A 22,966-nucleotide genomic window follows, 5' to 3' on the forward strand; every position below is an offset into this window, starting at 1 on the left:
TATCTGTGAGTCTATTAATCTATTAGTGAATATACTCCTAATCTTAAAACAGAAGAGATGTTGAATAGAAGACTTAATTCAAAGAATCCACTCGGTGTATCATATCTCAAATGAAGATGTCAACACGTTAAACTCAACCAAACCACTTACACATGGAATTTGGGTGTTCTGGAAGGAAAGCAACGATATCTGTGGATCATTTTTAAAAAGCTAGATGGTGATACAGCGACTGATAAGAATAATGCATTGAGTGATAATGCTAAGGTGAAACAATTCGTGTTTCTCGAGATAGAACATTTTACCCACGAGATAGATTGGAAATTAATTGGGAAAAAAATGATTTTGCTGAAGCATACAAGTCTTACCAAAAGGTGTGTGTGAAAGGAATGGAAATAAAGAACCTATTTTGGATATGACAGCATTTAAAAGTTTGTACAAAATCTCTGCGTTTGACCTGAGTGCTCAAAACGAAACTATAAAGTCTAATCGAGTGGAGACTTCCCTGTACATTGAAAGAGGTGAGAGTGAAGAAGTTGATACATATTGTTTGCTTTTGGAAGAAGCATAATTGCAGATTAATACAGATAATGGTGTTATGATTAGTCTCACATAATTTTTTTTGTTCAATAAATGAGTGGCAAAGTACCAACTGGGGTATATGTTAATCAAATCAATCTTCATAAACTATCATCTTGTGTTCAAAATCAAAAGCCTTGTACGATTAACGTTAATACAATTCAGAGAAAAGGAGCAGTAAGAATTGATGTTTTCTTCACAAGAGAACAGGTTAAAATCTTGAATGATACTGGCTCACTTAAAATTAAAATGACAAAACCATTGTTGAAAAAATATTCAATGAGAGATGAGTGGAGGATTTCTCCCATTTGTAATTCCTTTATTTGCTGGTTTAAGTGTGGTTGGAGCATTGACGGGTGGTATTTCAACAGCGGTGAAAACTGCCAACGAAAGGAAGGCTCAACTCCGGGCTCAAAAATAATTGGAAAGACATAACAAAGAGTTGGAGAAACAAATTAGTGGAAGTGGTGTAATTGTAGATTTTGCTGAAAAACTTGAAGGTCTGCCAGATAAAGCGAGATTGTTAGTTGGAGATATGCTTTCTTCCATCGCACAAGCAGGTGTAAAATTAACTAAAAGAGGTAATGGATTATATCTTTCTAATAAACAAATGAGCATTGATGAGTGGTTTAAAGAATTTGGAAAGAACACAACATCAAATTTACAACTTGTCAAATATTGTAAGAAATTAAAAATTCGTAATGTGGTTATTTGTATGAGAGATGAATTAAAAAACGTGCCTAAACATACAAAGAATATTATTATGAACTTAGAAGATAATAATGGGAACGGTTCTCATTGGGTTTGTATTTTTAATAGTCAAGATAAATATTATTTTGATAGTTTCCGTCTTCCACCACCTGTTGAAGTCATAAAATTCTTACAGAATGGTGTTTATCAAACCTTTCCAGTCCAAGAATTAAATTCCAAGTGTTGTGGTCAATTATGTCTGTATGTGTTATTTCAACTCAATAAAAATTTTCATCACATTATTTTTAATCTAATATAAATGACTTATGTTGGTAAAGATGGTTCTATCTTTGGTGTATCCCAAGAACTGGATATTGATTTATCAAATTATTACACAAAGGCACAGGCTGAACGACAGAAATATAGGATAACAAAAAATATTAACATGAAAAAGGCTTATGAATTAAAAAATTATCCAAGCCCGACTGGCACGAATGACTTGGTGAGATTGTCATTTATCACAATATATATCCTTCAATAAAACGGCCGTGTATTCCAAAGTTAAAGAAGTGTTGATTTTATCTCCAGGTCATACAGAATTCACAGTTCTAATTAAAGTAATTTTTTTTATAAAGAAGGGCGTATCGTTTATATGAGAATAGTACAATGGGGGTATGATATGAATGATTTAGGGTATAATTGGTCATTTAAAATTGACCTAGAAGACATGGAAAAATTAAATCAGTCTCGTAAGGAAGAACATGATCCACTTGGTATAGAGAATGAATTTTATGGAAGCACGATTAGTAAACAAAAAATAAAAGAATTTAATAAGGGTAAATATAATAGTGGTTTTGCCCTAGTTTATATCATGAAAACAGAAAAAACAGGATTATATATAATAAGTAAGGAAATACAAAATGATTTAGCTATGGGAAGATGGGGAGGTGTTTCGTGTCATAATATTATTCTGTCATATATTTCTAATACATAAATGACAGCAAAAAGGCTTCAAGAAAATTATCATTTCTGTGTCCGAGCATACCTTCAACAAAAGGTATTCGGTATTTTAATAAATATGTTCTACAACATAAGAATGATGTATTTTCAATAAAAGATTGGCTTTATGCTGATGTTGATAAACCGACAACGTTAGATTTAATCAGAATGTTAAATAATGAAAAAATTATAAAGTTAATAAAAAGTAAGGCTCTTTTAGAAATCAAGAAAATTTTTTATTGGTTTCCTGTTGAAAAAAAATTATGTTGGATACAGGAATAACAAGAAATCCTGATGAATATATGTATGATATACGATGGGGTATAAGTGATTCAAGGATAGTGAGGGATGAGGAAGGAGTTGAAGAGAGAAGAGGAGGAAAAGGAAAGGGAGGAAAAAGGAGAAGGAGGAAAGAGAGAAGAAAGAGGAGAGAGAGAAGAGAGAGAAGGAGGAAAGAGAGGAGAGGGAGGAAAGAGCGAGAATAAATAAATATCAAAATATGGAAACCAGTGAGATTAAAAAAAGATTGGTGGTATTACAGAAAATAACTCAACCCACTGAGGAGGAAAACAAATAATTGACAAGTCTATTAGCAGTATTTTCGACAAGACCGTTGACATCATTTTCATGGAGAGGATATTGATGTTAATTTAAGTTTTTTATTTTTTTCTTAAATGAATGGAGGAGAGAGTGAAGGCATTTCTAATGATTCTTTATGTTTTAAAAATTAAGATTCAAATGTGCATGTTGGAAACTAAAAAGGTTTTTGCACTCTGTCGGAATTTTTCTCAGGAATAAATGAGTTATTGTCTCAAATGTAATAAGAAAACTAATACTGAAAATATCTCATGTTTTAAAAGTAAAAATAACAGGGTTATACAAAAAGGTACATGTTCGGTGTGTGGTTCAAAAAAAAATCAATTTATCTCCAAACACAAACTCGGAGGAGATATACAAAAGTTTTTATCAGGAAGTAAATTTACAACTGCTGGAATACCAGGGGAATTACATCTACCAGGGTATTCTTTCTGTGGTCCAGGCACAAACTTGGATAAAAGACTAGATGAGGCAGACAATCTTAAACCATGGAGTAAACCCATCAATAGAGTTGATGAAGTGTGCATGAGACACGATATTGATTATGGGAATACCACAACGTTGGAAGAAAAGCATGAAGCCGATAGAGAAATGTTGTATAATTTGTCTCTGATACAAAATCCAACCTTGATAGAAAAAGTTGATCAGTTCATTGTGAAGAAGATGATCAGTGCTAAATTGAAACTTGGACTTGGAAATTCAAAAAACTTATAGGCTCGAATGATGTCATTAAGACTGAAGAGCAATTAGCTGATGAATTACATAAACCAATATTCACAAAGTTTCAGAGAAGGAAAGTTTATTCCAAGGAAGTAGATTATATCTGGTCTGCTGATTTGATTGAACTCAATAATGATAAGGGGTACAAGTTTGCTTTAACCATTATTGATTTGAGGAGTAGATACGCATGGGTTGTACCATTAAAAAACAAAACAGGTAATACTCTTATGTTAGCCTTTCAACAGATATTTAATAAAAGTAAGAGAAAACCTAAAAAATTGTGGACTGATGAGGGTAGAGAGTTTTATAACAAGACATTTATGAATTTTCTAAAAAATAACAGTATTACATTATACAGTACCTTTAATGAAGGGAAGGCAGTTGTTGTTGAACGTTTTAATCGTACCTTAAAAGAGAGATTATATAAAAAATTCACACAACTCGGTTCACAACAATGGTCATCTTTTATTCAGGATATTGTGGATAAGTATAATAACACGGTTCACACGTCAACAAATATAAAACCATCAGAAACATTTACAAAATTAAAATATGAAAAAGAGATTAATGTCAGAAAACCTAAGTTCAAAGTTGGTGATATCGTAAGAATATATAGGTGGAAATCTCATTTTGAAAAGGGTTATATTAAACGATGGACGAATGAACTTTTTAAAATTGTTGATGTAATAGATACGGTTCCTTGGACTTATAAGATATATGATTTGGAAGCGGAAGAGATTTTAGGTTCATTTTATTCACAGGAATTACAAAAGACAAAGATAAATTGAAATTTTTTGACTCCACCCCTTTTTGACTCCGCCCACACAAAACCCACCCACATAAACCCCACCCCACACAAGCTCCACACAAACCCCACCCCACACAAACCCCACACAAACCCCACCACACACAAACCCCCCACAAGCTCCACACAAAAACTCCACCCCACACAAGCTCCACACACACAAACCCCACACAAGCTCCACCCATATTCATCATCTTCACATAATTAGTGATTAGTTAATTAGTTCCCCACACACAACATGTTTATTTAATTAAAAAATTATCCACCCATCCACACAAGCTCCACTCATCCACCCATCCACCCATCTCTCCACCCATCCATTTATCCACACAAATCTCATCCACATAAGCCTCATCCACATTCACCCCTCCCACATAAACCCTGCCCACACAAGCCCCACCCACATAAACCCTGCCCACATAAACCCCTCCCACACAAGCTCCACCCACATAACCCTGCCCACACAAACCCCACCGAAGCCCACCCACATAAACCCCACCGAAGCCCCGCCCACACAAGCCCCACCCACATAAACGCCCTCCCACAAGCCCCGCCCACACACGCCCCACCCACACAAGCCCCCACCGAAGCCCCGCCCACATAAACCCCACCCACACAAGCCCCGCCCACACATGCCCCGCCCACACAAGCCCCCACCGAAGCCCCGCCCACATAAACCCCACCCACACAAGCCCCGCCCACACACGCCCCGCCCACACAAGCCCCGCCCACATAAACCCCACCCACACAAGCCCCACCCCCTCATCCCCCTGTGCACCCCCACCTTTGACCCACCACCTCCCTCATCCCACCCCCACCCTTCCCCACACACACACATGGGGAGGGGAGGGGTGGGATGAGGGGGTGATGGGTCGTTGGGGGAGCGCACCTTCCCCCCCCCCACCCCCTCCCTCCCTCTCCTTCATGTCTTGATTCTCTTTTTGAAATTCAAAATCAAGTAATTGTAAACAAAACAAATATAATTAATCAAAATTGAAAATATTAAATATTCATTTGCGAGAATGTATAATCTTTCCCAGCAATCTTCTTCAGATGTCTTGTGATGTTGAAACTCAGACACCATATTCTGTTTTGAAACAAAAAGTGGATAATAATTAGGTTTTATAAAGATAATTACATGGTAATATGAGTAAGCCTGGTGTTGGTTCTAAGTTCAAGCCTCGTTGACCACTGAATTAACACACCAGGAGGCCGACTCAGCCTGTCATCCCTCCAAGGCCAATAAAATGAATTCCAGTGTACTGACAAAACCGCGTCCAATCTAATTATGCAACCAACATAAGGTGACATTCCAAAGAGAGAGTGATATTAATAAACAAATAACTAAATAATAATTCAGAAACATTTACCTCCAGAAAATCATGTGTTGTACCAGATTGCTTCAACAGCTTATGTTGTGTGATCGAGCTGAAAAAAATAAAATAATGAGTCAAGGGTATAGATGGAGAGACAGACAGAGAGAGGTAGGTAGAAAGACAGACAGAGAGAGATACAAAGAGACAGACAGGGAGAGATAGAGAGAGACAAACAGACAGGGAAAGAGACACACACACACACACACACACACACACACACACACACACACACACACACACACACACACACACACACACACACACACACACACGTGTCTCACCATTGGTTTAATTCATTCGAGATCAGAGGCTGTGATAAGACTTCGTACCAGTCATTATAAATGTTTTTCAATTCTCTTCTAAAATCATTGACCTCTTCAATAAGAGCATTCATTTGATGCACCTCATCGTGATATGTAAACTCCACTTCTTCCAAGGACCTGCCAGGAAAAAATATATATTTTCGCATTATCACGATTTAATTTATAATCAATTGCTTCATTGTTCAAAGAGGAAACCATACACAAACTTACCAACTTTGTAGTGAGCTGTTATCTTCATTGGAAGAGAGTGAGTCCATGTCTCAGTTTTTTTTACCATTGGTACAAGATGGTAAAAAGATCAGAGGCCGTGATAAGACGTCGTGTCAGTCATTAAAAATGCTTTTCAATTCTCTTCTAAGATGATTGACCTCTTCAATAAGAGCATTAATTTCATGCACCTCGTCGTGATATGTAAACTGCTCTTCTTCCAAGGACCTGCCAAGAAAAAAAAAATATATCAGAATTATCACGATTTAATTTATAATCAATTGCTTCATCGTTCAAAGAGGAACCTATACACAGGCTTACCAACTTTGTGTTGAGCTGTTTTGTTCGCGGAAGAAAGATCGCTCATGTCTCAGTTATAAAAATGAAAATCCCGTCTGGCAGAAACTTTGTCTGGCGAATCACTTATAAGGCAACGATGAGGAGATTGCTTAATCATTGGGTGTGGCCACAGGAAATGATGCTTCGGGCGAGACAGCTTTGAAAATAACTGGGCGATATATTCTCAAATTGTATGAATCATTTTTAAAACATACTTGAAATACCCTAAAATGGTTTTGATTAAACTTTTGTTTAAAAGCCTGTTCGTGTTCTGAGATGAGATAGAAACACGAGGCCTTGTCTCACAGAATAGTTCCTACTTTTTTCACAGCATGACTGTCCAAAAACACTTCCTCATTTTCACAGCACGACCGTGTCAAAAAAACACTTCCTCATTTTCATGGCACGAACTGAAAACATTTGAAACAAAACTTTTTTTATGGCGTGGTTTATGCACAAAAATGATTTGCAACCCAGGCGGTGGCCAGATGAGATCATTAAGAGAAGTTTATCATTTCGTAATGGCACAAAAGGGGTATCTTAAAAAATATAAAGATTCAAATGTTTTGTTTTTCAATATTTTAGATGGGGATTATTGTGCAAAGAAAATTAAACTATTGAAGGAATTTGAGAATGAACAAATCTTTATAGGTTCAATGAGTGAGCTAAACAATATGCATCGGTTATTTGATAAAGAGTGTCCCGAGGCTTAGACGTTTCAGATATTTCTTTCGAATCACCTTTAACAAATCACATTACCACTTTAGTACTTGAACAAATCTTTATCTTATTGCATGGATTATTTGAAAAAAAAAAAAGTGTCCCCAGGTTAAAAGGGGAGACAAATAAATATACCTTGGGATAAAAAGGGGGTTTATTTTTAGGGAAAAAAAATATGAATCGCTGAAAATCCCCCATTCATTTACATGGGGAAAAGTGAGCCAGAACCAGTATATTCACCGTACTCCCCACCGAAGTCCCGCCCACATAAACCCCACCCACACAACCCCCTCCCACACAAGCCCCTCCCACACAAGCCTATCCCACACAAGCTCCACCCCCTCATCCCCCCTGTGCGCCCCCACCTTTGACCCACCACCTCCCTCATCCCACCCCCACCCTTCCTCACACACACGCACATGGGGAGGGGAGGGGGTGGGATGAGGGGGTGATGGGTTGTTGGGGGAGCGCACCTACCCCCCCCCTCCCTCCCTCTCCTCTTCATGTCTTGATTCTTTTTTTGTAATTCAAAATCAAGTAATTGTAAACAAAACAAAACAAATTAATCAAAATTGAAAATATTAAATATTCATTTGCGAGAATGTATAATCTTTCCCAGCAATCTTCTTCAGATGTCTTGTGATTTCGAAACTCAGACACCATATTCTGTTTTGAAACAAAAAGTGGATAATAATTTGGTTTTATAAACATAATTACATGGTAATATTAATAATCCTGGTGTTGGTTCTAAGTTCAAGCCTCGTTGACCACTGAATTAACACACCAGGAGGCCGACTCAGCCTGTCATCCTTCCGAGGCCAATCAAATGAATTCCAGTGTACTGGCACAACCGCGTCCAAACTAATGATACAACCTACATAAGGCTACATTCCAAAGAGAGAGTAAACAAATAACTAAATAATAATTCAGAAACATTTACCTCCAGAAAATCATGTGTTGTACCAGATTTCTTCAACAGCTTATGTTGTGTGATCGAGCTGAAAAAAACAAAAAAAATGAGTCAAGGGTATATATGGATAGACAGACAGAGAGAGGTTGGTGGAAAGACAGACAGAGAGATAAACAGAGAGAGAGAGATACAAAGAGACAGACAGGGAGAGATAGAGAGAGACAAACAGACAGGGACAGACACACACACACACACACACACACACACACACACACACACACACACACACACACACACACACACACACGTCTCACCGTTGGTTTAATTCATTCGAGATCAGAGGCCGTGATAAGACTTCGTGGCAGTCATTAAAAATGTTTTTCAATTCTCTTCTAAGATCATTGACCTCTTCAATAAAAGCATTAATTTCATGCACCTCATCATGATATGTAAACTCCTCTTCTTCCAAGGACCTGCCAGGAAAAATATATATCAGGATTATCACGACTTGATTTATAATCAATTGCTTCATCGTTCAAAGAGGAACCCATACACAAGCTTACCAATTTAGTGGTGAGCTGTTTTCTTCGTCGGAAGAAAGATAGTCCATGTCTCAGTTTTTTACCATTGGTACAAGGTGGCAAAAAGATCAGAGGCCGTGATAAGATTTCCTCTTCAATAACAGCATTAATTTCATGCACCTTGTCATGATATGTAAAACTGCTCTTCTTCCAAGGACCTGCCAGGAAAAAAATATATATCAGGATTATCACGATTTAATTTATAATCAATTGCTTCATCGTTCAAAGAGGAACCCATACACAAGCTTACCAACTTTGTGGTGAGCTGTTTTGTTCGCTGGAAGAAAGATCGTTCATGTCTCAGTTGTAAAAATGAAAATCCCGTCTGGCAGAAACTTTGTCTGGCGAATCACTGATAAGGCAATGATGAGGAAATTGCCTAATCATCGGGTGTGGCCACAGGAAATGACGCTTTGGGCGAGACAGCTTGGAAAATAATTGGATGATACATTCTCAAATAGTATGAATCATTTTCAAAACATAATTAAAATGCCCTTATATGATTTTGATTAAACTCATGTTTAAAAGCCTGTTCGTGTTCTGATTTAAAATATAAACACGAGGCCTTGTCTCTCACAGAATAGTTCCTATTTTTTCACAGCATGACTGTCCAAAAACACTTCCTCATTTTCACACCATGACTGTGTCGCAAAACACTTCTTCATTTTCACGGCACGTACTGAAACGATTTGAAACAAAACTTGTTTATGGCGTGGTTTATGCAAAAAAAAATGATATGCAACTCAGGAGGTGGTCAGATGAGGTCATAAAGAGAAGTATATCATTTCATAATGACACAAAAGGGGTATCTTGAAAAATATAAAGATTCAAATGTTTTATTTTTAAATATTTTAGATGGGGATTATTGTGCAAAGAAAATTAAACTATTGAAGGAATTTGAGAATGAACAAATGTTTATAGGTTCAATGAGTGAGCTAAACAATATGCATTGGTTATTTGAAAAAGTGTCCCTCGGCTTACATGTTTCAGATATTTCATCAGAATCACCTTTAACAAATCACATTACTACTTTGCTACTTGAACAAATCTTCATCTTATTGTATTGGTTATTTGAACAGAGTGCCCCTATGTTAAAAGGGGAGACAAATAAATATACCTTGGGATAAAATGGAGGTTTACTTTTTTAGGGAAAAAAATATGAATCGCTTAAAATCCCCCATTCACTTACATGGGAAAAAGTGAGCCAGAATCAGTATATTCACCCTACTTATGTAATTATTTGAGCAACTAATCTAATAATCAAAATACCAATTTCTGGGATTATTAAGAAATAATACATACCTATTTTTTATTACTGCTCTATTCAGTGACTGTCAGATGCTGAAAAGCACTAAAAGAGAGATTTATCGAACAAATTCTTGGATGTAAATTTTCAATTCAATCAATTCTGGGAGTAACAAAAAGCTCTCTAAATTCTCCAAAACTGTTTTAACTGCCTTCTAAATTAATAAAATATTTTTTAAATACATCGAAAAATACAAAAAAAACAATTTTAAGAAAATTCATTTTTTAATCAAATTCAAAAAAGTGTGACGTGCAAAAATGCAAAATTACTCTAAACCATGTTTTCAATTTTTTTTATACTGTTATATCTATATCACTGTGCCCCATTTGTAATTAAATTTTAGTGAAAATAATCTGATGCACAGAAGAATAAAAGCATTTTTTTTTAAAAAACGTGACGTAAAGTCGGACATATGGGTTGGAAAGTTCTGTCAAGCCGCTGTAATTAAGTATCCACCCAGATCATCTAAATTTTTTTACATTGATTACACTGAACAACAAAATTTTTTTACTGGAGATGTGTAAAGTGATTTAGACTAATTTGGGTACGCTGATTTCAAAAATCATAACCGTTTTGCTGTATCACGTCAGGATTTTCAGTAACAGAAATATTCCCATTGCCTAGAAGTCAGGATTTCAATGAAATTTACAAAAATTCATTTATTTCATCATGAATGCTTCAAAATTATAGAAATTACAGAAAAACTCCACTAGAATGTAATTAAAAATGCTTTAGGCATTTGGCTTTGCGTTTGTGCTGCTCTGTGTCAGTTTCACGATGCAGGAACCAGCAGAAATCGCCCATCATGTTCGGGTTGTGCCGCCCTTGGTAACGCGTCTCCATGAGTGAAATCTCTTGGTGGAATCGCTCGCCGTGCTCGTCCGAGACTGCTCCCAAGTTGTCAGGGAAGAAGTTCAGGTGCTGGTGGAGGAAATGGATTTTCAGGGACATCCTGGAGCCAAGTTTCCTGAAGGACTCCAGCAGCTGCTGCACTATTTCTTCATAGCTGTCCGCGCGCTCGTTCCCCAAGAAGTTGTCCATCACAGCTTTGAAGCTCCTCCACGCTGCCAGCTCTTTGGGGTTTAGAGTTGTCGGAAAAGTTTCGTCCTTCATAATCTGTCAGATTTGCGGTCCAACAAAGACACCAGCCTTGATCTTGGCCTCCGACAAGGTGTTGCCAAACTTTTCCTTGAGGTATAAAAACCCACGCCCATTCAGATCCATTGCCCGTACAAAACTTTTCATCAAGCCGAGCTTTATGTGGAGTGGTGGAAGGAAAACCTTGGCTGGGTCGACAAGGGCGACATGCTTCACATGCTCTTTTCGCTCTTCCCAATCTTTCTTCGTCCAGTGATTCTTGTCGTCTCTGCTATCCCAGAGACAAAGGAAGCACATGTATTTCGTGTAGCCTGACTGCAGCCCTAACAACAGCGCCACCACTTTCAAGTCTCCGCAGATGTGCCAGTTGAAGTCATTGTACTTGATGGAATCAAGCAGCTGCCTCATAGTCTCATAGGTCTCTGTCATGCCGAACGTGTGAGCCAGTGGGACTGATGGTTTCTCGTTGCCATTGTGGAGCAAAACAGCCTTCAAGCTGTTCTTCCCCGAGTCGATGAAGAGGCGCCAGTCTGCAGGATCGTGATCACACCCAAGTTCTTTCAACAGACCGTTGATGTCACTGCAGAATGTCATCGTGTCTTCCATCTCAAAGAACTCAGCCATGTCTCTGTGACGTGCTCTGAACAAGGATATCTTGGTGTTAGGTTCAAGTAGATTCCACTGCTGCAACCTTGATCCAAACAGCTCTGCCTTCGCCTTTGACAGCGAGAGATCTCTTACAAGATCATTTAAGTCTCCCTGGTTCAGAAGGTGTGATTCTTGAGTGTCGGGTTCAAAAGGTTCATCATCACCATCCTCTTCACCACTGCTTACAGCTATGTTCTGATCAGCTGGAGGTGTTGGAACGGGGTTCTCGTCATCATGAGGCACAGGTTTACGAGCAGAGACGCAGTCAGCATACTTGATGTGACCTTTATTCTTCTTGTTGAAGCCGGCGATGCTTGTGCAGCAGAAATAACAATCATCATGATGATTCTGCGGCTCACGCCATATCATGGGCACCGCAAATGGCATGCTCGCGCGCTTGCCCACCAACCACTGAGTCAAGGTTGTGTGACAGCTTGTGCAGCAGATGTGTGGTGCCCAGCTCTGTTCTTGGTCCCCCACCTTACACCCGAAGTAGTGAAAGTAGGCGGCCTTCATTTTCACTGCTGTAGATATACTTCGCTGTTGATCTTTTTTGGTATACCGACCACAGACATAACAGAAGTTGTCAGGATGATTGGTACAAGAACGCCTACTCATCTTTATCTGAAAGAAAGAAATATAACACAAGTTAACAACAATTGTACGAAATAGACATGTTAAAGACATATGTAAATTTCATTGAAATCCTGACTTCTAGGCAATTGGAATATTTCTGTTACTGAAAATCCTGACGTGATACAGCAAAACGGTTATGATTTTTGAAATCAGCGTACCCAAATTAGTCTTAATCACTTTACACATCTCCAGTAAAAAATATTTTTTGAAATTTGTTGTTCAGTGTTATTGGTAATAAGTTGAATAATTTTTGACATGTAAATATGAGATATTGATAAACTAGTCATTTTGTTCAGGGATTTCATAGTTCCAGGCTTAAAAAGGACAAAAAACAAGAAAAAATAAAAATATGCTAGAATGTGCATATATCATGCGAATCCATCACTGACCGACACAAATGCTGATTTTCTCAGACGGTGGGTGACAACCTTTTGATTAGATGAGAAATTTCAGAGAGAATGTTTTATATGTTGTATTTTTGCATGGTCTAATATATGTCATATTTTAAGGTGAAACAAGTTGTTTTCGAGCCTGGTGTTGGCGCAGTGGTTAGGGCAGCGGCTTGGGATCCAAAATGTCCTGAGTTCAAGCCCCGTTGGGCCACTGAATTAATACACCAGGGGGTTGACTCAGCCTGTCATCCTTCCGAGGTCGGCGAAATGAGTACCAGTATACTGGGCCGGTGTATACCCCGGTTAAAATAGGTGTACCATATCCCTGTGTCGTAAGAGGCGACCAGGGTTGCGTCAGGAAGGGCATCCGGCGTAAAACATGTGCCAAATCACTATGCGCATCATACGGATGATCTGCTGTGGCGACCCCTAACGGGAGCAGCCGAAAGAAGAAGAAGAAGAGATTTTAAGGTGAAACAAGAAAAGAGGCCAAAACTGGGCAGGTATATTCAATAAAAATCCTGTAGATTCAGTAATATACATAATAGACCCATGAACATATATATTTTAAGGTCCTATGGAATACTGTCTGTGCAATGAACCAAATTTCATGACCGGTAGTAGTCTGTGTGACTTTCAAAAATGCCACTCAAGTCAGGGTATGCCCTAAAATAGGGGTGGTAACCACTTACGTGTGCTTAGCCATAAAGCATCTATATTTGAGTACCTCATGAGGGTTTGCATAAAGCATCTATATTTGATTACCACATGAGTGTTTGCATAAAGCATCTAAATCTGATTACCTCAAGAGAGTTTACATGAAGCATCTATATTTGATAACCACATGAGTGTTTGTAAAAATCATCTCTATTCGTTTACCTCACGAGAGTTTGCATAAAGCATCCATATTTGATTACCACATGAGTGTTTGTATAAATAATCTCTATTCGTTCACCTCACGGGTGTTTGTATAAAGCATCTATATTTGATTACCACATGAGTCTTTGAATAAATCATCTCTATTCGTTTACCACACGATAGTTTGCATAAAGCATCGATATTTGATTACCACATTAGTGTTTGCAGAAAGCGTCTATATTTGTTTACCTCACGAGTGTTTGTATAAAACGTCAAGATTCGTTTACCTCAGGAGTGTTTGTACAAAGCATCTATATTTGATTACCTCACGAGATTTTGCATAAAGCATCTATATTTGTTTACCTCATGGTGTTTGTATAAAGCATCTATATTTGTTTACCTCACGGGTGTTTGTATAAAGCATCTATATTTGTTTACCTCATGAGTGTTTGTATAAAGCGTCTATTTTAGTTTTCCTCATGAGTGTTTGCATAAGGCATCTATATTTGTTTACCTCACGCATGTTTGTATGAAGTGTCTATATTCGTTTACCTCATGAGTGTTTGCATAAGGCATCTATCTTTGTTTACCTCATGAATGTTTGCATAAAGCATCTATATTAGTTTACCACATGAGTGTGTGCATAAAGCATCTATATATGATTACACATGAGTGTTTGTATAAATCATCTAAATTTGTTAACCACATGAGTGTTTCTATTAAGAATCTATATTTGATTACCTCACAGGTATAAGGCATCTACATATGATTACCACATGAGTGTTTGTAGAAATCATCGATATTCGTTTACCTCACGGGTGTTTGTATAAAGCATCTATATTTGATTACCTCATGAGTGTTTGTATAACACATCTATATTCGTTTACCTCATGAGTGTTTGTATAAAGCATCTATATTTAATAACCACATGAGTGTTTGTATAAATCATCTATATTCGTTTACCACATGAGTGTTTGAATAAAGCATCTATATTTGCTTACCTCATGGGTGTTTGTATAAAGCATCTATATTTGATTACCACATGAGTGTTTGTATAAATCATCTATATTCGTTTACCACATGAGTGTTTGTATAAAGCATCTATATTTGATTACCTCACGGGTGTTTGTATAAAGCATCTATATTTGATTACCACATAAGTGTTTGTATAAAGCTCCAATATTTGATTAGCACACGAGTGTTTGTATAAAGCATCTATAATTGATTACCTCACCAGTGTTTGTATCAAGCATCTATAATTGATTACCACATGAGTGTTTGTATCAATCATCTCCATTCGTTTACCTCACGAGAGTTTGCATAAAGCATCTATATTTGATTACCACATTAGTGTTTGTATAAATCATCTATATTCCTTTACCTCCCGAGAGTTTGTCTTAAGTGTCTATATTTTTTTTAACTTCATGAGCATTTGTATAAAGCGGCAATATTTGTTGACCTCATGAGTGTTTGCAGAAAGAGTCTATATTTGTTTACCTTACGAGTGTTTGTATAAAGCGTCGCTATTTGTTTACCTTACGAGTGTTTGTATAAAGCGTCGCTATTTGTTTACCTTACGAGTGTTTGTATAAAGCGTCGATATTTGATTACCACATGAGTGTTTGTATAAAGCATCTATATTTGATTACCACATGAGTGTTTGTATAAAGCATTGATAATTGATTACCTCACCAGTGTTTGTATCAAGCATCTATAATTGATTACCACATGAGTGTTTGTATCAATCATCTCCATTCGTTTACCTCACGAGAGTTTGCATAAAGCATCTATATTTGATTACCACATGAGTGTTTGTATAAATCATCTTTATGCGTTTACCTCACGAGAGTTTGCATAAAGCATCTATATTTGATTACCACATGAGTGTTTGTATAAATCATCTATATTCGTTTACCTCATGAGTGTTTGTATAAAGCGTCTATTTTAGTTTACCTCATGAGTGTTTGCATAAGGCATCTATATTTGTTTACCTCACACGTGTTTGTATAAAGTGTCTATATTCGTTTACCTCATGAGTGTGTGCATAAGGCATCTATCTTTGTTTACCTCATGAGTGTTTGCATAAAGCATCTATATTCGTTTACCACATGAGTGTGTGTATAAAGCATCTATATTTGATTACACATGAGTGTTTGTATAAATCATCTAAATTTGTTCACCACATGAGTGTTTCTATTAAGAATCTATATTTGATTACCTCACAGGTGTTTGTAAAAATCATCTCTATTCGTTTACCTCACGAGAGTTTGCATAAAGCATCCATATTTGATTACCACATGAGTGTTTGTATAAATAATCTCTATTCGTTCACCTCACGGGTGTTTGTATAAAGCATCTATATTTGATTACCACATGAGTCTTTGAATAAATCATCTCTATTCGTTTACCTCACGATAGTTTGCATAAAGCATCGATATTTGATTACCACATTAGTGTTTGCAGAAAGCGTCTGTATTTGTTTACCTCACGAGTGTTTGTATAAAACGTCAAGATTCGTTTACCTCAGGAGTGTTTGTACAAAGCATCTATATTTGATTACCTCACGAGATTTTGCATAAAGCATCTATATTTGTTTACCTCATGGTGTTTGTATAAAGCATCTATATTTGTTTACATCACGGGTGTTTGTATAAAGCATCTATATTTGTTTACCTCATGAGTGTTTGTATAAAGCGTCTATTTTAGTTTTCCTCATGAGTGTTTGCATAAGGCATCTATATTTGTTTACCTCACGCATGTTTGTATGAAGTGTCTATATTCGTTTACCTCATGAGTGTTTGAATAAGGCATCTATCTTTGTTTACCTCATGAATGTTTGCATAAAGCATCTATATTCGTTTACCACATGAGTGTGTGCATAAAGCATCTATATTTGATTACACATGAGTGTTTGTATAAATCATCTAAATTTGTTCACCACATGAGTGTTTCTATTAAGAATCTATATTTGATTACCTCACAGGTGTTTGTAAAAATCATCTCTATTCGTTTACCTCACGAGAGTTTGCATAAAGCATCCATATTTGATTACCACATGAGTGTTTGTATAAATAATCTCTATTCGTTCACCTCACGGGTGTTTGTATAAAGCATCTATATTTGATTACCACATGAGTCTTTGAATAAATCATCTCTATTCGTTTACCTCACGATAGTTTGCATAAAGCATCGATATTTGATTACCACATTAGTGTTTGCAGAAAGCGTCTGTATTTGTTTACCTCACGAGTGTTTGTATAAAACGTCAAGATTCGTTTACCTCAGGAGTGTTTGTACAAAGCATCTATATTTGATTACCTCACGAGATTTTGCATAAAGCATCTATATTTGTTTACCTCATGGTGTTTGTATAAAGCATCTATATTTGTTTACATCACGGGTGTTTGTATAAAGCATCTATATTTGTTTACCTCATGAGTGTTTGTATAAAGCGTCTATTTTAGTTTTCCTCATGAGTGTTTGCATAAGGCATCTATATTTGTTTACCTCACGCATGTTTGTATGAAGTGTCTATATTCGTTTACCTCATGAGTGTTTGCATAAGGCATCTATCTTTGTTTACCTCATGAATGTTTGCATAAAGCATCTATATTCGTTTACCACATGAGTGTGTGCATAAAGCATCTATATTTGATTACACATGAGTGTTTGTATAAATCATCTAAATTTGTTAACCACATGAGTGTTTCTATTAAGAATCTATATTTGATTACCTCACAGGTATAAGGCATCTACATATGATTACCACATGAGTGTTTGTAGAAATCATCGATATTCGTTTACCTCACGGGTGTTTGTATAAAGCATCTATATTTGATTACCTCATGAGTGTTTGTATAACACATCTATATTCATTTACCTCATGAGTGTTTGTATAAAGCATCTATATTTGATAACCACATGAGTGTTTGTATAAATCATCTATATTCGTTTACCACATGAGTGTTTGAATAAAGCATCTATATTTGCTTACCTCATGGGTGTTTGTAGAAAGCATCTATATTTGATTACCACATGAGTGTTTGTATAAATCATCTATATTCGTTTACCACATGAGTGTTTGTATAAAGCATCTATATTTGATTACCACATAAGTGTTTGTATAAAGCTCCAATATTTGATTACCACACGAGTGTTTGTATAAAGCATCTATAATTGATTACCTTACCAGTGTTTGTATCAAGCATCTATAATTGATTACCACATGAGTGTTTGTATCAATCATCTCCATTCGTTTACCTCACGAGAGTTTGCATAAAGCATCTATATTTGATTACCACATTAGTGTTTGTATAAATCATCCATATTCGTTTACCTCCCGAGAGTTTGTCTTAAGTGTCTATATATTTTTTTAACTTCATGAGCATTTGTATAAAGCGGCAATATTTGTTGACCTCATGAGGGTTTGCAGAAAGAGTCTATATTTGTTTACCTTACGAGTGTTTATATAAAGCGTCGCTATTTGTTTACCTTATGAGTGTTTGTATAAAGCGTCGATATTTGATTACCACATGAGTGTTTGTATAAAGCATTGATAATTGATTACCTCACCAGTGTTTGTGTCAAGCATCTATAATTGATTACCACATGAGTGTTTGTATCAATCATCTCCATTCGTTTACCTCACGAGAGTTTGCATAAAGCATCTATATTTGATTCCCACATGAGTGTTTGTATAAATCATCTATATTCGTTTACCTCTTGAGTGTTTGTATAAAGCGTCTATTTTAGTTTACCTCATGAGTGTTTGCATAAGGCATCTATATTTGTTTACCTCACACGTTCTACATATGATTACCACATGAGTGTTTGTAGAAATCATCGATATTCATTTACCTCACGGGTGTTTGTATAAAGCATCTATATTTGCTTACCTCATGAGTGTTTGTATAACACATCTATATTCGTTTACCTCATGAGTGTTTGTATAAAGCATCTATATTTGATAACGACATGAGTGTTTGTATAAATCATCTATATTCGTTTACCACATGAGTGTTTGAATAAAGCATCTATATTTGCTTACCTCATGGGTGTTTGTAGAAAGCATCTATATTTGATTACCTCACGGGTGTTTGTATAAAGCATCTATATTTGATTACCACATGAGTGTTTGTATAAAGCATCTATATTTAATTACCACATGAGTGTTTGTATAAATCATTTATATTTGTTTACCTCACGAGAGTTTGTAAAAAGTGTCTATATTTTTTTTTACTTCACGAGCATTTGTATCAAGCTCCAATATTTGATTACCACACGAGTGTTTGTATAAAGCATCTATAATTGATTACCTCACCAGTGTTTGTATCAAGCATCTATAATTGATTACCACATGAGTGTTTGTATCAATCATCTCCATTCTTTTACCTCACGAGAGTTTGCATAAAGCATCTATATTTGATTACCACATGAGTGTTTGTATAAATCATCTATATTCCTTCACCTCCCGAGAGTTTGTCTTAAGTGTCTATATTTTTTTAACTTCATGAGCATTTGTATAAAGCGGCAATATTTCTTGACCTCATGAGTGTTTGCAGAAAGAGTCGAGATTTGTTTACCTTACGAGTGTTTGTATAAAGCGTCAATATTTGTTTACCTTACGAGTGTTTGTATAAAGCGTCGATATTTGATTACCACATGAGTGTTTGTACAAAGCATCTATATTTGATTACCACATGAGTGTTTGTATAAAGCATCGATAATTGATTACCTCACAAGTGTTTGTATCAAGCATCTATAATTGATTACCACATGAGTGTTTGTATCAATCATCTCCATTCGTTTACCTCACGAGAGTTTGCATAAAGCATCTATATTTGATTACCACATGAGTGTTTGTATCAATAATCTTTATGCGTTTACCTCACGAGAGTTTGCATAAAACATCTATATTTGATTACCACATGAGTGTTTGTATAAATCATCTATATTCGTTTACCTCATGAGAGTCTGTCTAAAGTGTGTCTATTTTTTTTACTTCACGAGCATTTGTATAAAGCGTCTACATTAGTTTACCTCATGAGTGTTTGTATAAAGCATCTATATTTGTTTACCTCATGAGTGTTTGGATAAAGCGTCTATATTCGTTTATCTCATGAGTGTTTGTAGAAAGCATCTATGTTTGATTACCTCACGAGAGTTCGCATGAAGCATCTATGTGTTTACCTCACGCGAGTTTGTCAAAAGCATCCATATTTGTTAACCTCACGGGTGTTTGTATAAAGCATCTATATTTGTTTTCCTCATGAATGTTTGAATAAATTATCTGTATTTGTTTACCTCACGAGTGTTTGTATAAAGCGTCTGTATTTGTTTCCCTCACAAGTGTTTGTACAAAGCATCTATATTTGTTTACCTCATGAATGTTTGTATAAATTATCAATTTTCATTTACCTCACGAGTGTTTGTATAAAGCATCTATATTTGATTTCCACATGAGTGTTTGTATCAATCATCTCCATTCTTTTACCTCACGAGAGTTTGCATAAAGCATCTATATTTGATTACCACATGAGTGTTTGAAAAATCATCTATATTCCTTTACCTCCCGAGAGTTTGTCTTAAGTGTCTATATTTTTTTAACTTCATGAGCATTTGTATAAAGTGGCAATATTTGTTGACCTCATGAGTGTTTGCAGAAAGAGTCTATATTTGTTTACCTTTCGAGTATTTGTATAAAGCGTCGATATTTGTTTACCTTACGAGTGTTTGTATAAAGCGTCGATATTTGATTACCACATGAGTGTTTGAGTAAAGCATCTATATTTGATTACCACATGAGTGTTTGCATAAAGCATCGATAATTGATTACCTCACAAGTGTTTGTATCAAGCATCTATAATTGATTACCACATGAGTGTTTGTATCAATCATCTCCATTCGTTTACCTCACGAGAGTTTGCATAAAGCATCTATATTTGATTACCACATGAGTGTTTGTATAAATCATCTTTATGCGTTTACCTCACGAAAGTTTGCATAAAGCATCTATATTTGATTACCACATGAGTGTTTGTATAAATCATCTATATTCGTTTACCTCATGAGAGTCTGTCTAAAGTGTGTCTATTTTTTTTACTTCACGAGCATTTGTATAAAGCGTCTACATTAGTTTACCTCATGAGTGTTTGTATAAAGCATCTATATTTGTTTACCTCATGAGTGTTTGGATAAAGCGTCTATATTCGTTTATCTCATGAGTGTTTGTAGAAAGCATCTATGTTTGATTACCTCACGAGAGTTCGCATGAAGCATCTATATTTGTTTACCTCACGCGAGTTTGTCAAAAGCATCTATATTTGTTTACCTCACGGGTGTTTGTATAAAGCATCTATTTTTGTTTTCCTCATGAATGTTTGAATAAATTATCTGTAATTGTTTACCTCACGAGTGTTTGTATAAAGCATCTATATTTGATTACCACATGAGTGTTTGTATATATCATCTATATTTGATTACCTCACGAGAGTTTCTATAAAGTGTCTATATTTTTTTTACTTCATGAGCATTTGTATAAACGTCGATATTTGATTACCACATGAGTGTTTTATAAAGCATCTATATTTGTTTACCACGTGAGTGTTTGTAGAAAGCATCTATATTTGATTTCCACACAAGTGTTTGTTTCAAGCATATATATTTGATTACTTCATGAGTGTTTGTTTCAAGCATCTATATTTGATTATCTCATGAATGTTTGTACAAAGCATCTATATTTGTTTACCACATGAGTGTTTGTAAAAAGCATCTATATTTGATTACCTCACAGGTGTTTGTAGAAAGTATCTATATTTGATTACCACATGAGTGTTTGTATAAAGCGGCTATATTAGTTTACCTCATGAGTGTTTATATAAAGCATCTAAATTTGTTTACCTCATAAGTGTTTGTATAAAGCATCTATATTTGATTTCCTCATGAATGTTTGAACAAAGCATCTATATTTGTTTACCACACGATTGTTTGTATAAAGCGGCTATATTTGATTACCACACGAGTGTTTGTATAAAGCATCTATAATCGATTACCTCACGAGTGTTTGTATAAAGCATCTATATTTGATTACCACATGAGTGTTTGTATATATCATCTATATTTGATTACCTCACGAGAGTTTCTATAAAGTGTCTATATTTTTTTTACTTCATGAGCATTTGTATAAAGCGTCGATATTTGATTACCACATGAGTGTTTTATAAAGCATCTATATTTGTTTACCACGTGAGTGTTTGTAGAAAGCATCTATATTTGATTTCCACACAAGTGTTTGTTTCAAGCATATATATTTGATTACTTCATGAGTGTTTGTTTCAAGCATCTATATTTGATTATCTCATGAATGTTTGTACAAAGCATCTATATTTGTTTACCACATGAGTGTTTGTAAAAAGCATCTATATTTGATTACCTCACAGGTGTTTGTAGAAAGTATCTAAATTTGTTTACCTCATAAGTGTTTGTATAAAGCATCTATATTTGATTTCCTCATGAATGTTTGAACAAAGCATCTATATTTGTTTACCACACGATTGTTTGTATAAAGCGGCTATATTTGATTACCACACGAGTGTTTGTATAAAGCATCTATAATCGATTACCTCATGAGTGTTTGTACAAAGCATCGATATTTGTTTACCACATGAGTGTTTGTATAAAGCATCTCTCTTTGTTTACCACATTAGTGTTTGTATAAAGCATCTAAATTTGACTACCACATAAGTGTTTGTTTCAAGCATCGAAATTTGATTACTTCATGAGTGTTTGTTTCAAGCATCTCTAATTGATTACCTCATGAATGTTTGTACAAAGCATCTATATTTGTTTACCAGATGAGTGTTTGTATAAATCATCTTTATTCGTTGACCACATGAGTGTTTGCATAAAGCATCCATATTTGGTTACCTCACAGGTGTTTGCATAAAGCTTCTATATTTGATTACCACATGAGTGTTTGTAGAAAGCGTCTATATTCATTTACCTCATGAGTGTTTGTATAAAGCATCTATATTTGTTTACCTCATGAATGTTTGTATAAAGCATCTATATTCGTTTATCTCACGAGTGTTTGTATAAAGCAGCTATATTCGTTTACCTCATGAGTGTTTGTATGATGCATCTATATTTGATTACCTCACGAATTTGTATAAAGCGTCTATATTTGT

General features: G+C 35.7%; 1 protein-coding gene and 1 long non-coding RNA gene across 4 annotated transcripts in view; one reads left to right on the forward strand and one right to left on the reverse strand.

Moving 5' to 3' along the window:
- Positions 1-22,966, forward strand: part of LOC147029619 (poly(rC)-binding protein 3-like) — a 481,413-nt gene that overhangs the window by 202,970 nt on the left and 255,477 nt on the right. The gene's annotated exons all lie outside the window — the stretch shown is intronic.
- Positions 5,314-6,330, reverse strand: LOC147029621 (uncharacterized). The gene is made up of 3 exons (XR_015055733.1): positions 6,045-6,330; positions 5,758-5,815; positions 5,314-5,474 (listed from the first exon to the last, which is right to left on the reverse strand). It is a non-coding gene; the product is annotated as an uncharacterized LOC147029621 (long non-coding RNA).

The sequence above is a fragment of the Eptatretus burgeri genome, chromosome 3, assembly GCF_056783735.1.
Source record: "Eptatretus burgeri isolate ZD-2024b chromosome 3, Ebu_testis_v1, whole genome shotgun sequence".
Taxonomy (NCBI): domain Eukaryota; kingdom Metazoa; phylum Chordata; class Myxini; order Myxiniformes; family Myxinidae; genus Eptatretus; species Eptatretus burgeri.